Consider the following 26,000-nt stretch of genomic DNA (forward strand, 5'->3'; position numbering starts at 1 on the left):
GGTGACACATGATAAATCGAGCCAGATGAGCACTTTCGCAAGAGAGTTGGCCGAGCAGACCACCCTAGTCATGTGCGCCAAGGTCCAATCTACCAAAAAACATCCAGGACAAAAGTATGTTCTTTCATGACTACCCCTCTCCAAGTTTCTGGGCTCTGGCACCCCTACTATTATATAATTATATCCTTCATCAGGCAATCCTCAGTCACGACTCTATGGGGTCTTTAGGCGTTTCCTGGGTAACCTCGCTGGGGTCTGAAGCCACCATGTTTTTTGGCCTGCTCAACCATGCCCTGAATTGCAACAGGCCGCAACGATTTCTCAACGACGAAGTTTTTTTTTTTTCACTTTCCTCACTCATATCATCAAATGCTTGTTCATCATAGCTACGGATTGCTGCGTACATTGCAATGCTCAAAAACGCCCGGAGATGCCAGAATTCATTGCTTGACATTTTATTTCTGCACATGTGATCATCACGAGAAACTCTTGAACTCACGAGAATGACAAAATTTAAGCTGCAGAATCGAATTTACAAGTAGTTCCGACTCCTAGAAAAATGTGTATTTGTCCAATTCGGACATATTTGACATTTCGGGCATCTCCGGGAAGTGTATGTAAAACATGGCGGTTCGGTGATTGCTAATCGCAGGACAAGGGAGCCGCTTGTTTTTGACCCTTTCGTTGGAGAGCTTAAGCCACTTGGCGAGTGCTCCACAATATTTGCACTGTCACTGAATACTGTATGTCGAACGACTTGAACAAAGTTCAGGGGTCACTCTCACATGCGTTGTTAGCCACGTTTTGTTCTGCAGTGCAAGAGGCAGTGGCTGGCTCGTTGAAAATGTGAAATTTTGTCTTGCACCACGTTTCCCCCTTTTGTTTGTTCTTTCATGAGTGTAGTTCAGAAATCAGATTGATCATTTTTGGTGGCACCACATGAAGGCCGAGAAACCTCCAGAGGGAATCCCGATTAACTGAATTGAACGTTTTGCAGAGATCAACATAGGCTGCGAGAAGCCCCTGCTGAAACTCTCGTCTGCGAGAAGCCCCTGCCGAAACTCAGAACTGCAGGCAATAACACAAGTACAGCATTTCCACCAGACCCAGTAAAACCACCTCTGGATCTTGGCTGTTCTTTTGGTCTCACGCAAATGTCCATGCACTTGCAGTAGTCTGGTGTTCTTTTCGCATCAGGGTCTATAACCGTTCCACCAATTTCCTATGTCTTTATGCATACAATATGTCTCGTTGCATCGCCAATAGCTGTCATTATGCCCAATAAGCTTTCACTCGGGCCCTATATTGTGCAACATCTGACTTGGTGGGTCTCATACCCATCCTTACCCAGTCGCACAACGATCCCAGCACGGGGTCTTCCTGCTGCGCCGTGCTCCAGTCCACCAAAGTTCCAAATTCCTCCTCTGCGGTTACTGGCATTATTGGCTTCACTACCAAGGCTACACGGACAAGGACCTTTGGAGGGGTTTCTGCCAATTGGTCCCTGTCCTCTTGCCATGTACATAATTTGCAGTGTTCTTTCAAGCATGGGCATTGAGAGAGCGCATCAGTGTTCCCATGAGCCTTCCCGGCTCTATGGGCCACATTGAAATCGTACTGCTGCAATTTCTTGAATCATCTTGCAATTTAGCCCTCGGGATCCTTGAACCTTCAAAACCATTGCAAGAAGGAATGGTCTGTTCTTCCAACAAATTTCTCCCATACAAATACGAGTGAAAATATGTAATTGCAATTAGCATGGCCAATAGCTCTTTATGAGTCATGCAATTATTTCTCTCGGGGCTGCTCATGGCCCAGCTATAATACGTGATCACTCTCTTGAGGCTCCCTTGTACATGGGGCAAGATTGTGGCAAAACCTTTGTGGCTCGCATCCGTGTCCAGGACATACTTCCCATCATCAGTGGGATATGCCAATATCAGTGCCGTCATTAAACGCCTCTTTAATTTATTGAATGCCTCTTCACATTCTCTTGTCTAAAGAAACCGAGTCCCCTTCTCTGTAAGCCACTGAAGGGGCCTGGCAATTTTGGTGAACTTTACCACAAAGTGCCGGTAGTTGAAGCAGAATCTCAAAAAAAAACCCTGCATCTCCCTGATGTTTTGAGGTACAGGCCACTCGATCAGTTGCTACACCCTCTCTGCTGATTGTATGGCCCAAGTATGCCACTTCTCTTGCAAATAATTTGCATTCACTGGGGTTTAATTTCAACCTGGTGGTTGTTAACCTCCCAAAAGCTTCCCACAAATTTTAGACAGCCTTCTCAAAAGTTTTGGCATGCACCAAGCCTTGCTCTATAATCGGCCTGTAATCTTTTAAACAGCCCACTCCCTTCCAACCATTCCTACCCTGAAAACTGTGGGGCTCACAGTTGCATCGCTCACCCCCATGTTTACCACGGTATCAACCTCCATGCCCCAAGTCGTCAGACTTCCTTTTCCAATCCATCCACAATGTCATGAGGAAAAAGGCTTAAAACTATCAAATTTCGCTGAGCGCAGTCCTACGTGCCTGGCACTTCTCAGTTTCCTTGGTTCTGATGAGTGGGGGGAGGGGGGGTTGGGGTTGGGGTTTGAGCCTGCCTCGAGCTATTGTTTGGCATAGTTGCTGGTTGGGGCTGGAGTTGGCGCCCCTCTCAATGGGGGGCGACATTTCCTCTCCCAGTGGCCACAATTGTAACAGCGTCCTGAGTAGGGTCTTTAACTTCACGACTGCTGGAAGCCCCCACTGACTGGCCAAGTTGATGGTCCTAACCTGAACCCACCTATTCCAAATTACAGGTTCTCCCTGTTGCATACCCCACCTTTGATGCTGGTCAATATGCTCTAATGAGGGTCCATGACCCCATGGTCTGTCTCGGCCCACCTGGAATACTGTCATTGGAGGCCTTATTGAGTTCAAAAGTTGTGCGTGAGTTCATAGAGTATGGGCACTCAGACGGGTGACAACTGGCAGACTGCCGCTTCCCATTGGGCTCCGGCATCGGATATCTCGCTCACAGAGGTCGGGCATCAGACCGCCAGCTGCCCGCTCAGGTCCTGGTCCCCAATGGCTAAAATTAACTGGTCCAATACCAATCTCTCTTCTGCCGAGGTGTCCAGATCAAAATAGTCTGTGCACATGGCATGCCAAATATTGTAAGCCAATTTAGCTATGAATTCACCAGGTCTTCGTTTCCTCATCGATAGCTGAGCTTTAACAAGGTCACACTGCTGCTCCACACCGAATAGACTTTTTAGGGCTGGAATTAAAGTTTTCATCGAGATGGCCTCACCTAGCATAGTATAGCCATGAGCACCTCCAACAACGCGTTGTGCAAGTTAGCCACGAGGTGAAGTCCACTCTTGTCATTAGGCCATCCATTACCACGGATTACACAGTAAAATTTTGCTAGGAATGCCGCCAGGTCACTTTTTCCATCAAATGACAGAGGCATGGTGTGAGAACCCAGAGACGCACTTCAGCTGTCGGCACCATGGTGACCGCATTTGGGCCTAGCCTCCCTTGGTTTCAAGCCACCACCCCCATTGCCTCCATACTCCAGGCCGACTGACTACCTACCTTATCCATCCATAGTGTTGCTGGGACCTCATTCCCGTCACACACACACACCCCACATTTCCTTGTGCGTGCTCACTGCTGGGGAGGGGCTGCGGCCTCAACTCTTTTCTCCTCTCTTCCATCTCTAGCAAGTAAGAAGAAGCTGACATTTCGGGAATTATCCCTTCATCAGAGTATCTTTTGCCTGAGATGGAGACAGTTTCGGCCAATCAATGCCACCGATCCCAAAGCAATGTGTGTTATGGCCACAAAACATCACAGGCCAATGTTGCGTCGCCTTGCAAACCGCCACCACCAGACATACCTACCTTATTAGATATTTAGTCTTGACAGTGGAAATTGTTAGAAAAATTCACGTCACGAGACAGTTTCCTTTCCAACAGTGAGAGACCACATCTTCTGTAATATACACCTCATTACATGTGGCAAAATAGGGGCAATACCCTTGGGCTCTCACCTGTTAGTGGCTCAATACGACAACCAGGGAACCACTGGAAGGCCTGCATGACCCACAGGGTATGTAACGGAGAAGAAAGTAAATATATATGGATTTTTTTTTTTTGTTTTTTTAATGCTTTGAACAAACCTTGGGACATCACAGGTGATGAAGGTTGACGTCAAGTTTCATCGAAATTGTGTGTGTAGTTTCAGAGAAGAAAGCAAATACATATTTTGGAGGCAACCCACCTGCACATCTCCAAGGAACCAGACTTTTTAATGCCATGAACAATCATTGGTACAACATGGGCGATGAAGGTTGTGGTCAAGTTTCATCGAAATTTTGTGTGGAGTTTCAGAGAAGAAAACAAATACTAATTTTGGGATGCAACCCTCATAGAACCCCTTTTTTTTTTAGATTTTTTTAGTTATGAACAAACTTTTGTGCATACAGGGTGATGAATGTTATGCCATAGTTTCATTGAAATCGTATGTGTCATTTCAGAGAAGAAGTTGCAAGTATTGGTGGAAGGACGGAGGGATACGTCATCCCCCCTCCCCCCCTCCCAACTCAGATCCGCCTAGTATAGTGCGTGGGTGTATAGAGTATGGGTGTATAGAGTGTGGATGCATATAATGTGGATGTATAGAGTGTGGGTGCATAGAGTGTGGGTGCATAGAGTGTGGATGTATATAATGTGGGTGTATAGATTGTGAGTGTATAGAGTGTGAATGTAGAGAGTGTGGTTGTATAGAGCGTGGATGTATAGAGTGTGGATGTATAGAGTGGGGATGTATAGAATGTGGATGTATCGAGTGTGGATGTATAGAGTGTGGGTGTATAGAGTGTGGATGTATAGAGTGTGGATGGATAAAATGTGGATGTATAGAGTGTGGGTGTATAGAGTGTGGGTGTATAGAGTGTGGATGTATAGAGTGTGGATGTATAGAGTGTGAATGTATAGAGTGTGAATGTATAGAGTGTGGATGTAAAGAGTGTGAATGTATATAATATGGATGTATAGAGTGTGAATGTATAGAGTGTGGGTGTATAGAGTGTGGGTGTATAGAGTGTGGGTGTATAGAGTGTGGATGTATAGAGTGTGGATGTATAGAATGTAGATGTATCGAGTGTGGGTGCATAGAGTGTGGATGGATAAAATGTGGATGTATAGAGTGTGGGTGTATAGAGTGTGGATGTATAGAGTGTGGCCGTATAGAGTGTGAATGTATAGAGTGTGAGTGTATAGAGTGTGGGTGTATAGAGTGTGGATGTATAGAGTGTGGATGTATCGAGTGTGGATGTATCGAGTGTGGATGTATCGAGAGTGAATGTATAGATTGTGGGTTTATAGAGTGTGGGTGTATAGAGTGTGAATGTATAGAGTGTGGGTGTATAGAGTGTGAATGTATAGAGTGTGGTTGTACAGAGTGTGTTTGTACAGAGTGTGAATGTATAGAGTGTGGGTGTATATAGTGTGGATGTATAGAGTGTGTTTGTACAGAGTGTGAATGTATAGAGTGTGGGTGTATATAGTGTGGATGTATAGAGTGTGGATGCATAGAGTGTGGATGTATAGAGTGTGGATGTATCGAGTGTGGGTGTATAGAGTGTGAATGTATAGAGTGTGGGTGTATAGAGTGTGAATGTACAGAGTGTGGTTGTACAGAGTGTGGGTGTATAGAGTGTGGGTGTATAGAGTGTGGGTATATAGAGCATGGGTGCATAGAGTGTGGGTGTATAGAGTGTGGGTGCATAGAGTGTGGGTGCATAGAGTGTGGGTGTATAGAGTGTGGATCTATCGAGTGTGGTTGTATAGAGTGTGGATGTATAGGGTGTGGGTGCATAGAGTGTGGGTGTATAGAATGTGGATGTATCGAGTGTGGGTGAAGAGAGTGTGGATGTATAGAGTGTGGATGTATAGGGTGTGGTTGCATAGAGTGTGGGTGTATAGAGTGTGGATGTACAGAATGTGGATGTATCGAGTGTGGGTGTATAGAGTGTGGATGTATAGAGTGTGGGTGTATAGAGTGTGAATGTATGGAGTGTGGATGTATAGAGTGTGGATGTATGGAGTGTGGGTGTATGGAGTGTGGACGAACAGAATGTGGATGTATCGAGTGTGGATGTATAGAGTGTGGGTGTATAGAGTGTGGGTGTATAGAGAGTGGATGTATTGAGAGTGGATGTATAGAGTGTGGATGTATCGAGTGTGGCTGTATCGAGTGTGGATGTATTGAGTGTGGATGTATCGAGTGTGGATGTATAGAGTGTGGATGTATAGGGTGTGAATGTATCGAGTGTGGGTGTATAGAGTGTGAATGTATATAATATGGATGTATAGAGTGTGGGTGGATTGAGTGTGGGTGTCTAGAGTGTGGGTGTCTAGAGTGTGGATGTATCGACTGTGGGTGTATGGAGTGTGAATGTTTAGAGTGTGGATTTGTGGAGTGTGGGTGAAAACAGTGTGGATTTGTGGAGTCTGGATGTATGGAATGTGAATTTTGGAGTGTGGGTGTATAGAGTGTGGATGTATAGAGTGTGGGTGTATAGATTGTGGATGTATAGATTGTGGCTGTATAGAGTTTGGGTGTATTGAGTGTGGATGTACAGAGTGTGGGTGTATAGAGTGTGGATGTATAGAGTGTGGGTAGAAAGAGTGTGGTTGTACAGAGTGTGGGTATATAGAGTGTGGGTGTATAGAGTGTGAGTGTACAGAGTGTGGTTGTACAGAGTGTGGATGCAGTGTGAATGTATAGAGTATGTGAATGAGAGAGTGTGGGTGTTATAGAAGTGTGTGGATGCATAGAGTGTGAATGTATAGGTGTGGGTATGTTAGTGTGGGTATATTGGTGTGGATGTGTATAGAGTGTGGTTGTATAGAGTGTGGGTGCATATAGTGTGGGTGCATAGAGTGTGGGTGTATAGAGTGTGGATGTACAGAATGTGGATGTATCGAGTGTGGGTGTATAGAGTGTGGATGTATCGAGTGTGGCTGTATAGAGTGTGGGTTTATAGAGTGTGGTTGTACAGAGTGTGGTTGTATAGAGTGTGGTTGTATAGAGTGTGGGTGTATAGAGTGTGAATGTATGGCGTGTGAATGTATAGAGTGTGGGTGTATAGAGTGTGGATGTATAGAGTGTGGATGTATAGAATGTGTATGTATAGAGTGTGGATGCATGGAGTGTGGGTGTATATAGTGTGGATTTATCGCGTGTGGATGTCTCGACTGTGAATGTATAGAGAGTGGGTGTATAGAGTGTGGGTTTATAGAGTGTGAATGTATAGAGTGTGGATTTTTTGAGTGTGAATGTATAGAGTGTGAATGTATAGAGTGTGGGTGTATAGAGTGTGGATGCATAGAGTGTGGGTGTATAGAGTGTGGATGTATACAGTGTGAATGTATAGAGTGTGGGTATATTGAGTGTGGGTATATTGAGTGTGGATGTATAGAGTGTGGATGTATAGAGTGTGGGTGTTTAGAATGTGGGTGCATAGAGTGTGGGTGTATAGAGTGTGTGTGAAAAGAATGTGGATGTATAGAATGTGTATGTATAGAGTGTGGATGCATGGAGTGTGGGTGTGTAGAGTGAGGGTGAGTAGAATGTGGATGTTTCGAGTGTGAATGTATAGAGTGTGGGTGTATAGAGTGTGGGTGTATAGAGTGTGAATATATAGAGTGTGGGTTTTTCGAGTGTGAATGTATAGAGTGTGGGTGGATAGAGTGTGAATGTATAGAGTGTGGGTTTTTCGAGTGTGAATGTATAGAGTGTGAATGTATCGAGTGTGGGTTTTTCAACTGTGAATGAAAAGAGTGTGAATGTTTCGAGGGTGGGTGTATAGAGTGTGGATGTATGGAGTGTGAATGTATAGATTGTGGGTTTATAGAGTGTGAATTTATAGTGTGGGTGTATAGAGTGTGAATGTATTGAGTGTGGGTGTATAGATTGTGGGTGTGTTGAGTGTGGGTGTGTTGAGTGTGGGTGGATAGATTGTGAATGTATAGAGTGTGGGTTTTTCGAGAGTGAATGTATAGAGTGTGGGTTTATAGAGTGTGGATGCATAGAGTGCGAATGTATGGAGTGTGGGTGTATAGAGTGTGGGTGTATAGAGTGTGGGTGTGTAGAGTGTGGGTGTATGGAGTGTGGGTGTATGGAGTGTGAATGTATAGAGTGTGGGTTTTTCGAGTGTGAATGTATAGAGTGTGAATGTATAGAGTGTGGATGTATAGAGTGTGGGTGTATAGAGTGTGGGTGTATAGAGTGTGGTTGTATAGAGTGTGAATGTATAGAGTGTGGATGTATAGAGTGTGAATGTATGGAGTGTGAATGTATGGAGTGTGAATGTTTCGAGTGTGGGTGTATAGAGTGTGAATGTAGAGAGTGCGAATGTGTGGAGTGTGGGTATATGGAGTGTGGATGTATAGAGTGTGGATGTATAGAGTGTGGGTGTTTAGAGTGTGGGTGCATAGAGTGTGGGTGCATAGAGTGTGTGTGAAAAGAATGTGGATGAATAGAATGTGTATGCATGGAGTGTGGGTGTATAGAGTGTGGGTGTATAGAGTGTGAATGTATAGAGTGTGGGTGCATAGAGTGTGGGTGCATAGAGTGTGGGTGTATAGAGTGTGAATGTATAGAGTGTGGGTTTTTTGAGTGTGAATGTATCGAGTGTGGGTGTATAGAGTGTGAATGTATAGTGTGGGTTTTTCGAGTGTGAATGTATAGAGTGTGACTGTATCGAGTGTGGGTTTTTCGACTGTGAATGAAAAGAGTGTGAATGTTTCGAGGGTGGGTGTATAGAGTGTGAATGTATGGAGTGTGAATGTATAGATTGTGGTTTTATAGAGTGTGAATTTATAGAGTGTGGGTGTATAGAGTGTGGGTGTATAGAGTGTGAATGTATCGAGTGTGGGTATATCGAGTGTGGGTGTGTTGAGTGTGGGTATTTCGAGTGTGGATGTATAGAGTGTGGGTTTTTCGAGAGTGAATGTATAGAGTGTGAATATATAGAGTGTGAATGTTTAGAGTGTGGATGTATAGAGTGTGAATGTATAGAGTGTGGGTGTATAGTGTGTGGCTGTATAGAGTGTGGGTGTATGGAGTGTGAATGTATAGAGTGTGAGTGTATAGAGTGTGGGTGTATATCGTGTGGATGTATAGAGTGTGGATGTATAGAGTGTGGATGTATCAGGTGTGGATGTATCGATTGTGGATGCATAGAGTGCGAATGTATGGAGTGTGGGTGTATAGAGCGTGCGTGTGTAGAGTGTTGGTGTTTGGAGTGTGGGTGTATGGAGTGTGATTGTATTGAGTGTGACTGTATAGAGTGTGGGTGTATAGAGTGTGGGTTTATAGTGTGTGGCTGTATAGAGTTTGGGTGTATAGACTGTGGGTGTATGGAGTGTGAATGTATTGAGTGTGGATGTATAGAGTGTGGATGTATCGAGTGTGGATGTATCGAGTGTGAATGTATAGATTGTGGGTTTATACAGTGTGGGTGTATAGAGTGTGGATGTATAGAATGTCGGTGTATAGATCGTGGATGTATAAATTGTGGATGTATAGAGTTTGGGTGTATTGAGTGTGGATGTATAGAGTGTGGGTGTTTAGAGTGTGGTTGTATAGAGTGTGGGTGTATAGAGTGTGGGTGTATAGAGTGTGGGTGTATAGAGTTTGGGTGTATAGAGTGTGGGTGGATAGAGTGTGGGTGGATAGAGTGTGGGTGGATAGAGTGTGGGTATATGGAGTGTGGTTGTACAGAGTGTGGGTGTATAGAGTGTGGTTGTGCAGAGTGTGGGTGTATAGAGTGTGGATGTATAGAGTGTGGGTGTATAGAGTGTGAGTGTACAGAGTGTGGTTGTATAGAGTGTGGTTGTATAGAGTATGGTTGCATAGAGTATGGTTGTATAGAGTATGGTTGTATAGAGTGTGGATGTACAGAATGTGGATGTATCGAGTGTGGGTGTATAGAGTGTGGATGTATCGAGTGTGGCTGTATAGAGTGTGGGTATATAGAGTGTGGTTGCACAGAGTGTGGGTGTACAGTGTGGGTGTATAGAGTGTGGGTGTACAGAGTGTGGTTGTACAGAGTGTGGTTGTATATAGTGTGCGTGCACAGAGTGTGGGTATATAGAGTGTGGATGTACAGAATGTGGATGTATCGAGTGTGTTGTATAGAGTGTGGATGTATCGAGTGTGGATGTATAGGGTGTGAATGTATAGAGTGTGGGTGTATAGAGTGTGGGTGTACAGAATGTGGATGTATCGAGTGTGTTGTATAGAGTGTGGATGCATCGAGTGTGGATGTATAGGGTGTGAATGTATCGAGTGTGGCTGTATAGAGTGTGAATGTATATAATATGGATGTATAGAGTGTGAATGTATAGAGTGTGGGTGTATAGAGTGTGGGCGTATAGAGTGTGGGTGTATAGAGTGTGGATGTATAGAGTGTGAATGTATAGAGTGTGGATGTATAGGGTGTGAATGTATTGACTGTGAATGTATAGAGTGTGAATGTTTTGAGTGTGAATGTATAGAGTGTGGATGTATAGAGTGTGGATGTTTAGAGTCTGGGTGTATTGAGTGTGAATGTATAGAATGTGGGTGTATTGAGTGTGGATGTATCGAGTGTGGATGTATCGAGAGTGGATGTACCGAGTGTGGCTGTATACAGTGTGGGTGTTTCGAGTGTGGATGTTTAGAGTGTGCGTGTATACAATGTAGATATATAGAGTGTGGATGTATAGAGTGCGGGTGCCTGGAGTGTGGATGCATTGAGCGCGAATGCATGGAGTGTGGATGTATAGAGTGTGAATGTGTAGAGTGTGGATGTACAGAGTGTGGTTGTATAGAGTGTGGTTGTATAGAGTGTGGGTGTATAGAGTGTGGATGTATAGAGTGTGGATGTATAGAATGTGTATGTATAGAGTGTGGATGCATGGAGTGTGGGTGTATATAGTGTGGATTTATCGCGTGTGGATGTCTCGACTGTGAATGTATAGAGAGTGGGTGTATAGAGTGTGAATGTATAGAGTGTGGATTTTTCGAGTGTGAATGTATAGAGTGTGAATGTACAGAGTGTGGGTGTATAGAGTGTGGATGCATAGAGTGCGAATGTATGGAGTGTGGGTGTATAGAGTGTGGATGTACAGAGTGTGAATGTATACAGTGTGAATTTATAGAGTGTGGGTATATTGAGTGTGGATGTATAGAGTGTGGGTGTTTAGAATGTGGGTGCATAGAGTGTGGGTGTATAGAGTGTGTCTGAAAAGAATGTGGATGTATAGAATGTGTATGTATAGAGTGTGGATGCATGGAGTGTGGGTGTATAGAGTGTGGATGTTTCGAGTGTGAATGTATAGAGTGTGGGTGTTTAGAGTGTGGGTGTATAGAGTGTGAATGTATGGAGTGTGGGTGTATAGAGTGTGGGTGTTTAGAGTGTGGGTGTGTAGAGTGTGGGTGTGTAGAGTGTGAATGTATAGATGTAGGTTTTTCGAGTGTGAATGTATAGAGTGTGGGTGTATAGAGTGTGAATGTATAGAGTGTGGGTTTTTCGAGTGTGAATGTATAGAGTGTGTATGTATCGAGTGTGGGTTTTTCGACTGTGAATGAAAAGAGTGTGAATGTTTCGAGGGTGGGTGCATAGAGTGTGGATGTATGTAGTGTGAATGTATAGATTGTGGGTTTATAGAGTGTGAATATATAATGTGGGTGTATAGAGTGTGAATGTACTGAGTGTGGGTGTATAGAGTGTGGGTGTGTTGAGTGTGGGTATTTCGAGTGTGGGTGTATAGAGTGTGAATGTATTGAGTGTGGATGCATGGAGTGTGGGTGTATAGAGTGTGGATGTTTCGAGTGTGAATGTATAGAGTGTGGGTGGTTAGAGTGTGGGTGTATAGAGTGTGAATGTATGGAGTGTGGGTGTATAGAGTGTGGGTGTTTAGAGTGTGGGTGTGTAGAGTGTGAATGTATAGAGTGTAGGTTTTTCGAGTGTGAATGTATGGAGTGTGGGTGTATAGAGTTTGAATGTATAGTGTGGGTTTTTCGAGTGTGAATGTATAGAGTGTGACTGTATCGAGTGTGGATTTTTCGACTGTGAATGAAAAGAGTGTGAATGTTTCGAGGGTGGGTGTATAGAGTGTGAATGTATGGAGTGTGAATGTATAGATTGTGGTTTTATAGAGTGTGAATTTATAGAGTGTGGGTGTATAGAGTGTGGGTGTATAGAGTGTGAATGTATCGAGTGTGGGTATATCGAGTGTGGGTGTGTTGAGTGTGGGTATTTCGAGTGTGGATGTATAGAGTGTGGGTTTTTCGAGAGTGAATGTATAGAGTGTGAATATATAGAGTGTGAATGTTCAGAGTGTGGATGTATAGAGTGTGAATGTATAGAGTGTGGGTGTATAGTGTGTGGCTGTATAGAGTGTGGGTGTATGGAGTGTGAATGTATAGAGTGTTAGTGTATAGAGTGTGGGTGTATATCGTGTGGATGTATAGAGTGTGGATGTATAGAGTGTGGATGTATCAGGTGTGGATGTATCGATTGTGAATGTATAGATTGTGGGTTTATAGAGTGTGGGTGTATAGAGTGTGGATGCATAGAGTGCAAATGTATGGAGTGTGGGTGTATAGAGTGTGCGTGTGTAGAGTGTTGGTGTTTGGAGTGTGGGTGTATGGAGTGTGATTGTATTGAGTGTGACTGTATAGAGTGTGGGTGTATAGAGTGTGGGTTTATAGTGTGTGGCTGTATAGAGTTTGGGTGTATAGACTGTGGGTGTATGGAGTGTGAATGTATTGAGTGTGGATGTATAGAGTGTTGATGTATCGAGTGTGGATGTATCGAGTGTGAATGTATAGATTGTGGGTTTATACAGTGTGGGTGTATAGAGTGTGGATGTATAGAATGTCGGTGTATAGAGCGTGGTTGTATAGAGCATGGTTGTATAGAGCATGGTTGTATAGAGCATGGTTGTATAGAGCATGGTTGTATAGAGCATGGTTGTATAGAGCATGGTTGTATAGAGCATGGTTGTATAGAGCATGGTTGTATAGAGCATGGTTGTATAGAGCATGGTTGTATAGAGTATGGTTGTATAGAGTGTGGGTATATGGAGTGTGGTTGTACAGAGTGTGGGTGTATAGAGTGTGGTTGTACAGAGTGTGGGTGGATAGAGTGTGGGTATATGGAGTGTGGTTGTATAGAGTGTGAGTGTACAGAGTGTGGTTGTATAGAGTGTGGTTGTATAGAGTGTGGATACATAGAGTGTGGGTGCATAGAGTGTGGGTGTATAGAGTGTGGATGTACAGAATGTGGATGTATCGAGTGTGGGTGTATAGAGTGTGGATGTATCAAGTGTGGCTGTATAGAGTGTGGGTATATAGAGTGTGGGTGCACAGAGTGTGGGTGTATAGAGTGTGAGTGTACAGAGTGTGGGTGTACAGAGTGTGGGTGTACAGAGTGTGGTTGTACAGAGTGTGGTTGTATAGAGTGTGGGGGAACAGAGTGTGGGTATATAGAGTGTGGATGTACAGAATGTGGATGTATCGAGTGTGTTGTATAGAGTGTGGATGTATCGAGTGTGGATGTATAGGGTGTGAATGTATAGAGTGTGGGTGTATAGAGTGTGGGTGTACAGAATGTGGATGTATCGAGTGTGTTGTATAGAGTGTGGATGTATCGAGTGTGGATGTATAGGGTGTGAATGTATCGAGTGTGGGTGTATAGAGTGTGAATGTATATAATATGGATGTATAGAGTGTGAGTGTATAGAGTGTGAGTGTATAGAGTGTGGGTGTATAGAGTGTGGGTGTATAGAGTGTGGATGTATAGAGTGTGAATGTATAGAGTGTGGATGTATAGGGTGTGAATGTATTGACTGTGAATGTATAGAGTGTGAATGTATAGAGGGTGAATGTTTTGAGTGTGAATGTATCGAGTGTGGGTGTATAGAGTGTGGATGTAGAGAGTGTGGATGTAGAGAGTGTGGATGTATAGAGTGTGGATGTTTCGAGTCTGGGTGTATTGAGTGTGAATGTATAGAATGTGGGTGTATTGAGTGTGGATGTATCGAGTGTGGATGTATCGAGAGTGGATGTACCGAGTGTGGCTGTATACAGTGTGGGTGTTTCGAGTGTGGATGTTTAGAGTGTGCGTGTATACAATGTAGATATATAGAGTGTGGATGTATAGAGTGCGGGTGTCTGGAGTGTGGATGCATTGAGCGCGAATGCATGGAGTGTGGATGTATAGAGTGTGAATGTATAGAGTGTGGATGTATAGAGTGTGGGTGTATAGAGTGTGGGTGTGTAGAGTGTGGGTGTATAGAGTGTGGATGTATAGAATGTGTATGTATAGAGTGTGGATGTATAGAGTGTGGATGCATGGAGTGTGGGTGTATATAGTGTGGATTTATCGCGTGTGGATGTCTCGACTGTGAATGTATAGAGAGTGGGTGTATAGAGTGTGAATGTATAGAGTGTGGATTTTTCGAGTGTGAATGTATAGAGTGTGAATGTATCGAGTGTGGGTTTTTCGACTGTGAATGAAAAGAGTGTGAATGTTTCGAGGGTGGGTGCATAGAGTGTGGATGTATGTAGTGTGAATGTATAGATTGTGGGTTTATAGAGTGTGAATATATAATGTGGGTGTATAGAGTGTGAATGTACTGAGTGTGGGTGTATAGAGTGTGGGTGTGTTGAGTGTGGGTATTTCGAGTGTGGGTGTATAGAGTGTGAATGTATGGAGTGTGGGTGTGTAGAGTGTGGGTGTATAGAGTGTGAATGTATTGAGTGTGGGTGTATAGAGTGTGGGTGTTTAGAGTGTGGGTGTGTAGAGTGTGAGTGTATAGAGTGTAGGTTTTTCGAGGGTGAATGTATAGAGTGTGGGTGGATAGAGTGTGAATGTATAGAGTGTGGGTTTTTCGAGTGTGAATGTATAGAGTGTGAATGTATCGAGTGTGGGTTTTTCGACTGTGAATGAAAAGAGTGTGAATGTTTCGAGGGTGGGTGCATACAGTGTGGATGTATGTAGTGTGAATGTATAGATTGTGGGTTTATAGAGTGTGAATATATAATGTGGGTGTATAGAGTGTGAATGTACTGAGTGTGGGTGTATAGAGTGTGGGTGTGTTGAGTGTGGGTATTTCGAGTGTGGGTGTATAGAGTGTGAATGTATTGAGTGTGGATGCATGGAGTGTGGATGTATAGTGTGTGGATGATTCGCGGGTGAATGTATAGAGTGTGGGTGTTTAGAGTGTGGGTGTATAGAGTGTGAATGTATGGAGTGTGGGTGTATAGAGTGTGGGTGTTTAGAGTGTGGGTGTGTAGAGTGTGAATGTATAGAGTGTAGGTTTTTCGAGTGTGAATGTATCGAGTGTGGGTGTATAGAGTGTGAATGTAAGTGTGGGTTTTTCGAGTGTGAATGTATAGAGTGTGACTGTATCGAGTGTGGGTTTTTCGACTGTGAATGAAAAGAGTGTGAATGTTTCGAGGGTGGGTGTATAGAGTGTGAATGTATGGAGTGTGAATGTATAGATTGTGGTTTTATAGAGTGTGAATTTATAGAGTGTGGGTGTATAGAGTGTGGGTGTATAGAGTGTGAATGTATCGAGTGTGGGTATATCGAGTGTGGGTGTGTTGAGTGTGGGTTTTTCGAGAGTGAATGTATAGAGTGTCAATATATAGAGTGTGAATGTTTAGAGTGTGGATGTATAGAGTGTGAATGTATAGAGTGTGGGTGTATAGTGTGTGGCTGTATAGAGTGTGGGTGTATGGAGTGTGAATGTATAGAGTGTGAGTGTATAGAGTGTGGGTGTATATCGTGTGGATGTATAGAGTGTGGATGTATAGAGTGTGGATGTATCAGGTGTGGATGTATCGATTGTGAATGTATAGATTGTGGGTTTATAGAGTGTGGGTGTATAGAGTGTGGATGCATAGAGTGCGAATGTATGGAGTGTGGGTGTATAGAGTGTGCGTGTGTAGAGTGTTGGTGTTTGGAGTGTGGGTGTATGGAGTGTGATTGTATTGAGTGTGACTGTATAGAGTGTGGGTGTATAGAGTGTGGGTTTATAGTGTGTGGCTGTATAGAGTTTGGGTGTATAGACTGTGGGTGTATGGAGTGTGAATGTATTGAGTGTGCATGTATAGAGTGTGGATGTATCGAGTGTGGATGTATCGAGTGTGAATGTATAGATTGTGGGTTTATACAGTGTGGGTGTATAGAGTGTGGATGTATAGAATGTCGGTGTATAGACCGTGGATGTATAAATTGTGGATGTATAGAGTTTGGGTGTCTTGAGTGTGGATGTATAGAGTGTGGGTGTTTAGAGTGTGGTTGTATAGAGTGTGGGTGTATAGAGTGTGGGTGTATAGAGTGTGGGTGTATAGAGTTTGGGTGTATAGAGTGTGGGTGGATAGAGTGTGGGTGGATAGAGTGTGGGTATATGGAGTGTGGTTGTACAGAGTGTGGCTGTATAGAGTGTGGTTGTACAGCGTGTGGGTGTATAGAGTGTGGATGTATAGAGTGTGGGTGTATAGAGTGTGAGTGTACAGAGTGTGGTTGTATAGAGTGTGGTTGTATAGAGTGTGGGTGCATAGAGTGTGGGTGCATAGAGTGTGGGTGTATAGAGTGTGGATGTACAGAATGTGGATGTATCGAGTGTGGGTGTATAGAGTGTGGATGTATCGAGTGTGGCTGTATAGAGTGTGGGTATATAGAGTGTGGGTGCACAGAGTGTGGGTGTACAGAGAGTGGGTGTATAGAGTGTGGGTGCATAGAGTGTGGGTGAACAGAGTGTGGGTGTACAGAGTGTGGGTGTACAGAGTGTGGTTGTGCAGAGTGTGGTTGTATAGAGTGTGGGTGCACAGAGTGTGGGTATATAGAGTGTGGATGTACAGAATGTGGATGTATCGAGTGTGTTGTATAGAGTGTGGATGTATCGAGTGTGGATGTATAGGGTGTGAATGTATAGAGTGTGGGTGTATAGAGTGTGGGTGTACAGAATGTGGATGTATCGAGTGTGTTGTATAGAGTGTGGATGTATCGAGTGTGGATGTATAGGGTGTGAATGTATCGAGTGTGGGTGTATAGAGTGAGAATGTATATAATATGGATGTATAGAGTGTGAATGTATAGAGTGTGGGTGTATAGAGTGTGGGTGTATAGAGTGTGGGTGTATAGAGTGTGGGTGTATAGAGTGTGGATTTATAGAGTGTGAATGTATAGAGTGTGGATGTATAGGGTGTGAATGTATTGACTGTGAATGTATAGAGTGTGAATGTATAGAGTGTGAATGTTTTGAGTGTGAATGTATCGAGTGTGGGTGTATAGAGTGTGGATGTAGAGAGTGTGGATGTATAGAGTGTGGATGTATAGAGTGTGGATGTTTCGAGTCTGGGTGTATTGAGTTTGAATGTATAGAATGTGGGTGTATTGAGTGTGGATGTATCGAGTGTGGATGTATCGAGAGTGGATGTACCGAGTGTGGCTGTATACAGTGTGGGTGTTTCGAGTGTGGATGTTTAGAGTGTGCGTGTATACAATGTAGATATATAGAGTGTGGATGTATAGAGTGCGGGTGTCTGGAGTGTGGATGCATTGAGCGCGAATGCATGGAGTGTGGATGTATAGAGTGTGAATGTATAGAGTGTGGATGTATAGAGTGTGGGTGTATAGAGTGTGGGTGTATAGAGTGTGGGTGTATAGAGTGTGGATGTATAAAATGTGTATGTATACAGTGTGGATGTATAGAGTGTGGATGCATGGAGTGTGGGTGTATATAGTGTGGATTTATCGCGTGTGGATGTCTCGACTGTGAATGTATAGAGAGTGGGTGTATAGAGTGTGAATGTATAGAGTGTGGATTTTTCGAGTGTGAATGTATAGAGTGTGAATGTATCGAGTGTGGGTTTTTCGACTGTGAATGAAAAGAGTGTGAATGTTTCGAGGGTGGGTGCATAGAGTGTGGATGTATGTAGTGTGAATGTATAGATTGTGGGTTTATAGAGTGTGAATATATAATGTGGGTGTATAGAGTGTGAATGTACTGAGTGTGGGTGTATAGAGTGTGGGTGTGTTGAGTGTGGGTATTTCGAGTGTGGGTGTATAGAGTGTGAATGTATAGAGTGCGAATGTATGGAGTGTGGGTGTGTAGAGTGTGGGTGTATAGAGTGTGAATGTATGGAGTGTGGGTGTATAGAGTGTGGATGCATAGAGTGCGAATGTATGGAGTGTGGGTGTATAGAGTGTGGATGTACAGAGTGTGAATGTATACAGTGTGAATTTATAGAGTGTGGGTATATTGAGTGTGGATGTATAGAGTGTGGGTGTCTGGAGTGTGGATGCATTGAGCGCGAATGCATGGAGTGTGGATGTATAGAGTGTGAATGTATAGAGTGTGGATGTATAGAGTGTGGGTGTATAGAGAGTGGGTGTATAGAGTGTGGGTGTATAGAGTGTGGATGTATAGAATGTGTATGTATAGAGTGTGGATGTATAGAGTGTGGATGCATGGAGTGTGGGTGTATATAGTGTGGATTTATCGCGTGTGGATGTCTCGACTGTGAATGTATAGAGAGTGGGTGTATAGAGTGTGAATGTATAGAGTGTGAATTTTTCGAGTGTGAATGTATAGATTCTGAATGTATCGAGTGTGGGTTTTTCGACTGTGAATGAAAAGAGTGTGAATGTTTCGAGGGTGGGTGCATAGAGTGTGGATGTATGTAGTGTGAATGTATAGATTGTGGGTTTATAGAGTGTGAATATATAATGTGGGTGTATAGAGTGTGAATGTACTGAGTGTGGGTGTATAGAGTGTGGGTGTGTTGAGTGTGGGTATTTCGAGTGTGGGTGTATAGAGTGTGAATGTATAGAGTGCGAATGTATGGAGTGTGGGTGTGTAGAGTGTGGGTGTATAGAGTGTGAATGTATGGAGTGTGGGTGTATAGAGTGTGGATGCATAGAGTGCGAATGTATGGAGTGTGGGTGTATAGAGTGTGGATGTACAGAGTGTGAATGTATACAGTGTGAATTTATAGAGTGTGGGTATATTGAGTGTGGATGTATAGAGTGTGGGTGTTTAGAATGTGGGTGCATAGAGTGTGGGTGTATAGAGTGTGTGTGAAAAGAATGTGGATGTATAGAATGTGTATGTATAGAGTGTGGATGCATGGAGTGTGGGTGTATAGAGTGTGGATGTTTCGAGTGTGAATGTATAGAGTGTGGGTGTTTCGAGTGTGGGTGTATAGAGTGTGAATGTATGGAGTGTGGGTGTATAGAGTGTGGGTGTTTAGAGTGTGGGTGTGTAGAGTGTGAATGTATAGAGTGTAGGTTTTTCGAGTGTGAATGTATAGAGTGTGGGTGTATAGAGTGTGAATGTATAGAGTGTGGGTTTTTCGAGTGTGAATGTATAGAGTGTGAATGTATCGAGTGTGAGTTTTTCGACTGTGAATGAAAAGAGTGTGAATGTTGCGAGGGTGGGTGCATAGAGTGTGGATGTATGTAGTGTGAATGTATAGATTGTGGGTTTATGGAGTGTGAATATATAATGTGGGTGTATAGGGTGTGAATGGTCTGAGTGTCGATATATAGATTGTGGGTGTGTTGAGTGTGGGTATTTCGAGTGTGGGTGTATAGAGTGTGAATGTATTGAGTGTGGATGCATGGCGTGTGGGTGTACAGAGTGTGGATGTTTCGAGTGTGAATGTATAGAGTGTGGGTGTATAGAGTGTGGGTGTATAGAGGGTGATTGGATGGAGTGTGGGTGTATAGAGTGTGGGTGTTTAGAGTGTGGGTGTGTAGAGTGTGATTGTATAGAGTGTAGGGTTTAGGAGTGTGACTGTGACGAGTGTGGGTGTATAGAGTGTGAATGTATAGTGTGGGTTTTTCTAGTGTGAATGTATAGAGTGTGACTGTATCGAGTGTGGGTTTTTCGACTGTGAATGAAAAGAGTGTGAATGTTTTCGAGGGTGGGTGTATAGAGTGTGAATGTATGGAGTGTGAATGTATAGATTGTGGTTTTATAGAGTGTGAATTTATAGAGTGTGGGTGTATAGAGTGTGGGTGTATAGAGTGTGAATGTATCGAGTGTGGGTATATCGAGTGTGGGTGTGTTGAGTGTGGGTATTTCGAGTGTGGATGTATAGAGTGTGGGTTTTTCGAGAGTGAATGTATAGAGTGTGAATATATAGAGTGTGAATGTTTAGAGTGTGGATGTATAGAGTGTGAATGTATAGAGTGTGGGTGTATAGTGTGTGGCTGTATAGAGTGTGGGTGTATGGAGTGTGAATGTATAGAGTGTGAGTGTATAGAGTGTGGGTGTATATCGTGTGGATGTATAGAGTGTGGATGTATAGAGTGTGGATGTATCAGGTGTGGATGTATCGATTGTGAATGTATAGATTGTGGGTTTATAGAGTGTGGGTGTATAGAGTGTGGATGCATAGAGTGCGAATGTATGGAGTGTGGGTGTATAGAGTGTGCGTGTGTAGAGTGTTGGTGTTTGTAGTGTGGGTGTATGGAGTGTGATTGTATTGAGTGTGACTGTATAGAGTGTGGGTGTATAGAGTGTGGGTTTATAGTGTGTGGCTGTATAGAGTTTGGGTGTATAGACTGTGGGTGTATGGAGTGTGAATGTATTGAGTGTGGATGTATAGAGTGTGGATGTATCGAGTGTGGATGTATCGAGTGTGAATGTATAGATTGTGGGTTTATACAGTGTGGGTGTATAGAGTGTGGATGTATAGAATGTCGGTGTATAGATCATGGATGTATAAATTGTGGATGTATAGAGTTTGGGTGTATTGAGTGTGGATGTATAGAGTGTGGGTGTTTAGAGTGTGGTTGTATAGAGTGTGGGTGTATAGAGTGTGGGTGTATAGAGTGTGGGTGTATAGAGTGTGGGTGTATAGAGTTTGGGTGTATAGAGTGTGGTTGTATAGAGTGTGGGTGGATAGAGTGTGGGTATATGGAGTGTGGTTGTACAGAGTGTGGGTGTATAGAGTGTGGTTGTACAGAGTGTGGGTGTATAGAGTGTGGGTGTATAGAGTGTGGGTGTATAGAGTGTGGGTGTATAGAGTGTGGGTGTATAGAGTGTGAGTGTACAGAGTGTGGTTGTATAGAGTGTGGTTGTATAGAGTGTGGTTGTACAGAGTGTGGTTGTATAGAGTGTGGGTGCACAGAGTGTGGGTATATAGAGTGTGGATGTACAGAATGTGGATGTATCGAGTGTGTTGTATAGAGTGTGGATGTATCGAGTGTGGATGTATAGGGTGTGAATGTATAGAGTGTGGGTGTATAGAGTGTGGGTGTACAGAATGTGGATGTATTGAGTGTGTTGTATAGAGTGTGGACGTATCGAGTGTGGATGTCTACCGTGTGAATGCATCGAGTGTGGGTGTATAGAGTGTGAATGTATATAATATGGATGTATAGAGTGTGAATGTATAGAGTGTGGGTGTATAGAGTGTGGGTGTATAGAGTGTGGGTGTATAGAGTGTGGGTGTATAGAGTGTGAATGTATAGAGTGTGAATGTTTTGAGTGTGAATGTATCGAGTGTGGGTGTATAGAGTGTGGATGTAGAGAGTGTGGATGTATCGAGTGTGGATGTATAGAGTGTGGATGTTTCGAGTCTGGGTGTATTGAGTGTGAATGTATAGAATGTGGGTGTATTGAGTCTGGATGTATCGAGTGTGGATGTATCGAGAGTGGATGTACCGAGTGTGGCTGTATACAGTGTGGGTGTTTCGAGTGTGGATGTTTAGAGTGTGCTTGTATACAATGTAGATATATAGAGTGTGGATGTATAGAGTGCGGGTGTCTGGAGTGTGGATGCATTGAGCGCGAATGCATGGAGTGTGGATGTATAGAGTGTGAATGTATAGAGTGTGGATGTATAGAGTGTGGATGTATAGAGTGTGGGTGTATAGAGTGTGGGTGTATAGAGTGTGGATGTATAGAATGTGTATGTATAGAGTGTGGATGTATAGAGTGTGGATGCATGGAGTGTGGGTGTATATAGTGTGGATTTATCGCGTGTGGATGTCTCGACTGTGAATGTATAGAGAGTGGGTGTATAGAGTGTGAATGTATAGAGTGTGGATTTTTCGAGTGTGAATGTATAGAGTGTGAATGTATCGAGTGTGGGTTTCTCGACTGTGAATGAAAAGAGTGTGAATGTTTCGAGGGTGGGTGCATAGAGTGTGGATGTATGTAGTGTGAATGTATAGATTGTGGGTTTATAGAGTGTGAATATATAATGTGGGTGTATAGAGTGTGAATGTACTGAGTGTGGGTGTATAGAGTGTGGGTGTGTTGAGTGTGGGTATTTCGAGTGTGGGTGTATAGAGTGTGAATGTATAGAGTGCGAATGTATGGAGTGTGGGTGTGTAGAGTGTGGGTGTATAGAGTGTGAATGTATGGAGTGTGGGTGTATAGAGTGTGGATGTACAGAGTGTGAATGTATACAGTGTGAATTTATAGAGTGTGGGTATATTGAGTGTGGATGTATAGAGTGTGGGTGTTTAGAATGTGGGTGCATAGAGTGTGGGTGTATAGAGTGTGTGTGAAAAGAATGTGGATGTATAGAATGTGTATGTATAGAGTGTGGGTGTATAGAGTGTGGAGGCATAGAGTGCGAATGTATGGAGTGTGGGTGTATAGAGTGTGGATGTACAGAGTGTGAATGTATACAGTGTGAATTTATAGAGTGTGGGGATATTGAGTGTGGATGTATAGAGTGTGGGTGTTTAGAATGTGGGTGCATAGAGTGTGGGTGTATAGAGTGTGTGTGAAAAGAATGTGTATGTATAGAGTGTGGATGCATGGAGTGTGGGTGTATAGAGTGTGGATGCATGGAGTGTGGGTGTATAGAGTGTGGATGTTTAGAGTGTGGGTGTATAGAGTGTGAATGTATGGAGTGTGGGTGTATAGAGTGTGGGTGTTTAGAGTGTGGGTGTGTAGAGTGTGAATGTATAGAGTGTAGGTTTTTTCGAGTGTGAATGTATAGAGTGTGGGTGTATAGAGTGTGAATGTATAGAGTGTGGGTTTTTCGAGTGTGAATGTATAGAGTGTGAATGTATCGAGTGTGGGTTTTTCTACTGTGAATGAAAAGAGTGTGAATGTTTCGAGGGTGGGTGCATAGAGTGTGGATGTATGTAGTGTGAATGTATAGATTGTGGGTTTATAGAGTGTGAATATATAATGTGGGTGTATAGAGTGTGAATGTACTGAGTGTGGGTGTATAGAGTGTGGGTGTGTTGAGTGTGGGTATTTCGAGTGTGGGTGTATAGAGTGTGAATGTATAGAGTGCGAATGTATGGAGTGTGGGTGTGTAGAGTGTGGGTGTATAGAGTGTGAATGTATGGAGTGTGGGTGTATAGAGTGTGGGTGTTTAGAGTGTGGGTGTGTCGAGTGTGAATGTTTCGAGTGTAGGTTTTTCGAGTGTGAATGTATAGAGTGTGGGTGTATAGAGTGTGAATGTATAGAGTGTGGGTTTTTCGAGTGTGAATGTATAGAGTGTGAATGTATCGAGTGTGGGTTTTTCGACTGTGAATGAAAAGAGTGTGAATGTTTCGAGGGTGGGTGCATAGAGTGTGGATGTATGTAGTGTGAATGTATAGATTGTGGGTTTATAGAGTGTGAATATATAATGTGGGTGTATAGAGTGTGAATGTACTGAGTGTGGGTGTATAGAGTGTGAGTGTGTTGAGTGTGGGTATTTCGAGTGTGGGTGTATAGAGTGTGAATGTATTGAGTGTGGATGCATGGAGTGTGGGTGTATAGAGTGTGGATGTTTCGAGTGTGAATGTATAGAGTGTGGGGGTTGAGAGTGTGGGTGTATAGAGTGTGAATGTATGGAGTATGGGCGTATAGAGTGTGCGTGATTAGAGTGTGAGTGTGTAGAGTGTGAATGTATAGAGGGTAGGATTTTCGAGTGTGAATGTATAGAGTGTGAATGTATCGTGTGTGGATTTTTCGACTGTGAATGAAAAGAGTGCGAATCTTTCGAGGGTGGGTGCATAGAGTGTGGATGTATCTAGTGTGAATGTATAGATTGTGAGTTTATAGAGTGTGAATATATAATGTGGGTGTATAGAGTGTGATTGTACTGAGTGTGGGTGTATAGAGTGTGGGTGTGTTGAGTGTGGGTATTTCGAGTGTGGGTGTATAGAGTGTGAATGTATAGAGTGCGAATGTATGGAGTGTGGGTGTATAGAGTGTGGGTGTGTGGAGTGTGGGTGTATGGAGTGTGAATGTATAGAGTGTGGGTTTTTCGAGTGTGAATATATAGAGTGTGAATGTATAGAGTGTGGATGTATAGAGTGTGAATGTATAGAGTGTGGATGAATAGAGTGTGGATGTATAGAGTGTGAATGTATGGAGTGTGAATGTTTCGAGTGTGAATGTATTGAGTGTGGGTGTATACAGTGTGGGTGTATAGAGTGTGAATGCAGAGAGTGTGGGTGTATAGAGTGTGGATGCATAGAGTGCGAATGTATGGAGTGTGGGTGTATAGAGTGTGGATGTACAGAGTGTGAATGTATACAGTGTGAATGTATAGAGTGTGGGTATATCGAGTGTGGATGTATAGAGTGTGGGTGTTTAGAGTGTGGGTGCATAGAGTGTGAATGTAAAGAGTGTGGGTTTTTCGAGTGTGAATGTATAGAGTGTGACTGTATCGAGTGTGGGTTTTTCGACTGTGAATGAAAAGAGTGTGAATGTTTCGAGGGTGGGTGTATAGAGTGTGAATGTATGGAGTGTGAATGTATAGATTGTGGGTTTATAGAGTGTGAATTTATAGAGTGTGGGTGTATCGAGTGTGGGTGTATAGAGTGTGGTTGTATAGAGTGTGGGTGTATAGAGTGTGGGTGGATAGAGTGTGGGTGGATAGGGTGTGGGTGGATAGAGTGTGGGTATATGGAGTGTGGTTGTGCGGAGTGTGGATGTATGGAGTGTGGTTGTACAGAGTGTGGGTGTATGGAGTGTGGTTGTACAGAGTGTGGGTGTATAGAGTGTGCGTGTGTAGAGTGTGGGTGTATGGAGTGTTCGTGTATGGAGTGTGGATGTATCGAGTGTGGATGTATCGAGTGTGGATGTATCGAGTGTGGATGTATCGAGTGTGAATGTATAGATTGTGGGTTTATAGAGTGTGGGTGTATAGAGTGTGGATGCATAGAGTGCGAATGTATGGAGTGTGGGTGTATAGAGTGTGGGTGTATAGAGTGTGGGTGTGTAGAGTGTGAATGTATAGAGTGTGGATGTATCGAGTGTGGATGTATCGAGTGTGGATGTATCGAGTGTGGATGTATCGAGTGTGAATGTATAGAGTGTGGATGTATAGAGTATGGATGTATAGAGTGTGGATGTATCGAGTGTGGATGTATCGAGTGTGGATTTATCGAGTGTGGATGTATCGAGTGTGAATGTATAGAGTGTGGATGTATAGAGTATGGATGTATAGAGTGTGGATGTATCGAGTGTGGATTTATCTAGTGTGGATGTATCGAGTGTGAATGTATAGATTGTGGGTTTATAGAGTGTGAATGTATAGAGTGTGGGTGTATAGAGTGTGGATGCATAGAGTGCGAATGTATGGAGTGTGGGTGTATAGAGTGTGGGTGTATAGAGTGTGGGTGTATAGAGTGTGGGTGTGTAGAGTGTTGGTGTATGGAGTGTGGGTGTATGGAGTGTGAATGTATAGAGTGTGGGTTTTTCAAGTGTGAATGTTTCGTGTGAATGTTTAGAGTGTGGGTGTTTTGAGTGTGGATGTCTAGAGTGTGGGTGTATAGAGTGTGGCTGTATCGAGTGTGAATGTATCGAGTGTGGATGTATCGAGTGTGGATGTATCGAGTGTGGATGTATCGAGTGTGGATGTATCGAGTGTGCTCGCTCCTGTGGGTGCATGGAGTGTATGTATGTGCAGGTTTGCACATTCGCCTCGAAGTTGGCCAGTCTGGGTTCGAATCCCGACTCAACTATAAT

General features: G+C 43.4%; 4 pseudogenes; all 4 read right to left on the minus strand.

The window, feature by feature from the left end:
• Positions 1 to 1,272: 1,272 nt before the first annotated feature.
• LOC147027187 (uncharacterized) lies at positions 1,273 to 8,429 on the minus strand (annotated as a pseudogene).
• A 7,492-nt stretch (positions 8,430 to 15,921) lies between these two features.
• On the minus strand, positions 15,922 to 18,867 carry LOC147027188 (uncharacterized; annotated as a pseudogene).
• A 1,386-nt stretch (positions 18,868 to 20,253) lies between these two features.
• LOC147027189 (uncharacterized) lies at positions 20,254 to 21,168 on the minus strand (annotated as a pseudogene).
• A 609-nt stretch (positions 21,169 to 21,777) lies between these two features.
• On the minus strand, positions 21,778 to 24,900 carry LOC147027190 (uncharacterized; annotated as a pseudogene).
• Positions 24,901 to 26,000: the final 1,100 nt, after the last annotated feature.

The sequence above is a fragment of the Eptatretus burgeri genome, chromosome 5 (genome assembly GCF_056783735.1).
Source record: "Eptatretus burgeri isolate ZD-2024b chromosome 5, Ebu_testis_v1, whole genome shotgun sequence".
NCBI lineage: Eukaryota > Metazoa > Chordata > Myxini > Myxiniformes > Myxinidae > Eptatretus > Eptatretus burgeri.